The sequence below is a fragment of the Cornus florida genome, unplaced genomic scaffold (assembly GCF_030987335.1).
Source record: "Cornus florida cultivar Cherokee Brave unplaced genomic scaffold, ASM3098733v1 CherokeeBrave_3.0.0_Hap2_Chr06, whole genome shotgun sequence".
Classification (NCBI taxonomy): Eukaryota; Viridiplantae; Streptophyta; class Magnoliopsida; order Cornales; family Cornaceae; genus Cornus; species Cornus florida.
In genome coordinates, this window is record NW_026775576.1 from 16,984,870 (window position 1) to 16,987,923 (window position 3,054).

Below are 3,054 nucleotides of genomic sequence, written 5' to 3' on the forward strand. Positions count from 1 at the left end.
CATACCAAATGACAAGTTCTCATCATAATATTATGCACAATACCATACCACTATCTTATCATTTTAAATCATGCCTCAATAATAAGCTTTATATACTAGATTGCAACATTATAGTAACAAGCTTCTATAATAATTAAAATTACCAATAGTAATCAACTAGAATGTAGGATTAACATCACAATAGTATAGTAATTCAAATCAATAAGAGTTCTATACAACATTTATAATCATACTCAAGATACATACACAAAATACATGCTTAATTCAATGAATCCTAAGTCAATCATAAGGATTTCCTATAATATGCAAGACTATCATATTAAGAGCATGTACACAATATATATTAAACCCTAAAGGATTTTAAAACACTTAAAATATAAACATACTACCACCCCTACCTCAATAAAGAATTGAATCTCCATAATCCAAGCAACCAAGCTCAAAATGGAAAACAAGTTTAGGGTTAATGAAGAGGAGAGTGAGAGGAAACTTTTGTTTTCCAAGGTTTTTGGTCTAAGGTGAGTGAAAAAAAGCCAAAAATGAAGTCAAAGCTATTAACCAAGCTTGTCTCCAATGGTAGCTAGGTTAGGGTTCTTGAAGCAAATGAAAATGAAGAGGATAAAGTGAAAATGGTGAGTGGAAGGTCTAGAAATTCTCCACTCACTATGTGTTCTTACACTACCTCTCACACACACACAATGCAAGACTAATTTTGGTGCCTACACTTGTCACAAATCAATGGCTCCTTCCTAGGCTTAATCTTAAGCCTACATTTATCAACCATCTAAGCCAACAAGTGCTCCAATCCTAGGCCAACAAGTGGGTAAATCTCCACCCTCTAAATGCCAATAAATAATGCTCCCAAGTCTCCCCACCCAAATGCCAACAAGTGGCTCCATGAGAATGTGACACTTGTCACATTTTTCAAAAATTACAAAAAAAAATCTTTTTTCAAAATATCTTTTAAATTAAATTGCAAAAGGTCCCTAAGACGAAAAATAATTATTTTACATAATTACACTAAAACCCCTAAAATAAAGAATAATTACAATAAGTATGCATTCATACCCTTTTACGAAAAAGTAAGCAACTGGAATGTATTTTCTACAAAAGTAAAAATACAAATATCATGGAAATCAAATATCATGAATGCATGCAAAACCGTAATCAAATCTGAGCACAAAAGGTGAGGTTATTCAAGAAAAAATGATAAATGGAAAAAAGATGAAATAGGGAAAAGACAAAAAAAGAAAATCACCGAAAAGGGAAAAGGAGGAAAAAGACCGAGTCATTACAATTTAAATATTTCCTTGTATGGAATTTAATTCACCTAGTGATGCTTAGTGTAGAATTAACTTGTATCATGAAATTAAAATAGGCCTTGATATGACCTTTGACATATATGATTTGTAAAATTTTTGGAATTACTTTGTAATCTTAAGAATTTAATTATTTAAGTTAATTAAATTCCCTTTTATGCTTCCATTAAGGTAATTAGGCATTAATGTTGTATACTTGCTTAATTTGTAGTTTAAAACTTGTTATGTGATTACATGATAGTATTCCATGAGTTGAAGTTATGATTTAACTTGTAAGTATTCACATTTTACTATGAAATTTAATATGTCATTGTAGCTTGAATGCCTAGGGCATAGCTTGTGTGTATTCCATGAATTGGTTGTGCATGGTAATTGATTTTGTGTATTGTGTATATATGAGATACTTGTTGCACAACTTAATGATTTTTGGAAAGCTTGTATGAACATTGAAATTTGTTGTGGTTAGGGCATGACTCTAGTACGGGGGATGAGAGTTCCCTTTATTTCATATAGTGTGCACTGAGTGGTACCGTGAGGTCTAGTAACCCAAAAACACCAATATAACGATTTTATTCTAGATTTAGTGCGCACTAGGCAGTACCTTGCGGGCTAGTACCCAAAATCACTTGTTTGGTCATTGAGACCTTATGTCCTTGGTCTTTCGCCATTGGCTGATTTCGCATTCAATTCCTTGTTATAATTGTGGATTACTGTTAACTTGTACTTAGGTGCATGATACTTCATTTCTTGCTTAGTATACTTGGATTTGTATACTTGTACACTTTATATATATAAAATGCTTAGTATACTTAGATTTCTATACTTGTATGCCATGTATGTCAAAATTGCTCAATATACTTATAAATGTATACTTGAATATATATGTTGCATTTCCATTTCAATATTGCTTAGCGTACTTAGTGTGTACACTTGTGTATTGATGATTTACTTTTGAGATAACGTAGTATACTTGTGTCTTGTATACTTGTCTTAAATGCATTTCAATATTGATTGTATACTTGTGTACGTATACTTGTATATTGATTACCTTGTTACGTTGTACCACATGTTCCTATGTTGTTTAAATTACATGAATGATGTGGTTTATGCCAGGAATACTCTATGTAGCTTAGGATGCTCCTTGAGTCTCACCTTAGACATAGACACTAGGTGGCATGGACCGTTTATATTGATTCATATCAATTTAATGAACAGTAAAACGCTACGTCTATGCATGCTCATCTCCTACGAGTAGCTTTATATTACTCACCCACGTAGTGGGGACATTTTTCAGGTACATGAATCAAGATTCAAGATTCACATTATGCTTGGGATGATTTGTAGATTTGAAGTTCATGACTCATGCAAATGTTAGCATGAAGTGCTATTTGTAACTTTATATGTTAAAACTTGTATATTTGATTCTAATTATGTAATGTGTACATAAGTACACCTTTTGTAATGTATTTGACATGTATGAGATGAGGTCGGAGGCCAATGACAATTATTTTGTATCCTATGTAACTTTTGACTTCATGAAATACTATGAAAATATTAAAAAATGACAAGTCATTGTTTCACCATGGTTGCATCGGGTGTGGGAATTCCATTTTTATTCTTCCATAGAGTCTCATTAATCATGTATGAAGTGTGGCCAAGGGCCAAACAGTAATTTGAAACCATTTCATAATTTTGAATTTCAAATTTTTCATTTCATGTGCATTTTTGCCTTTTT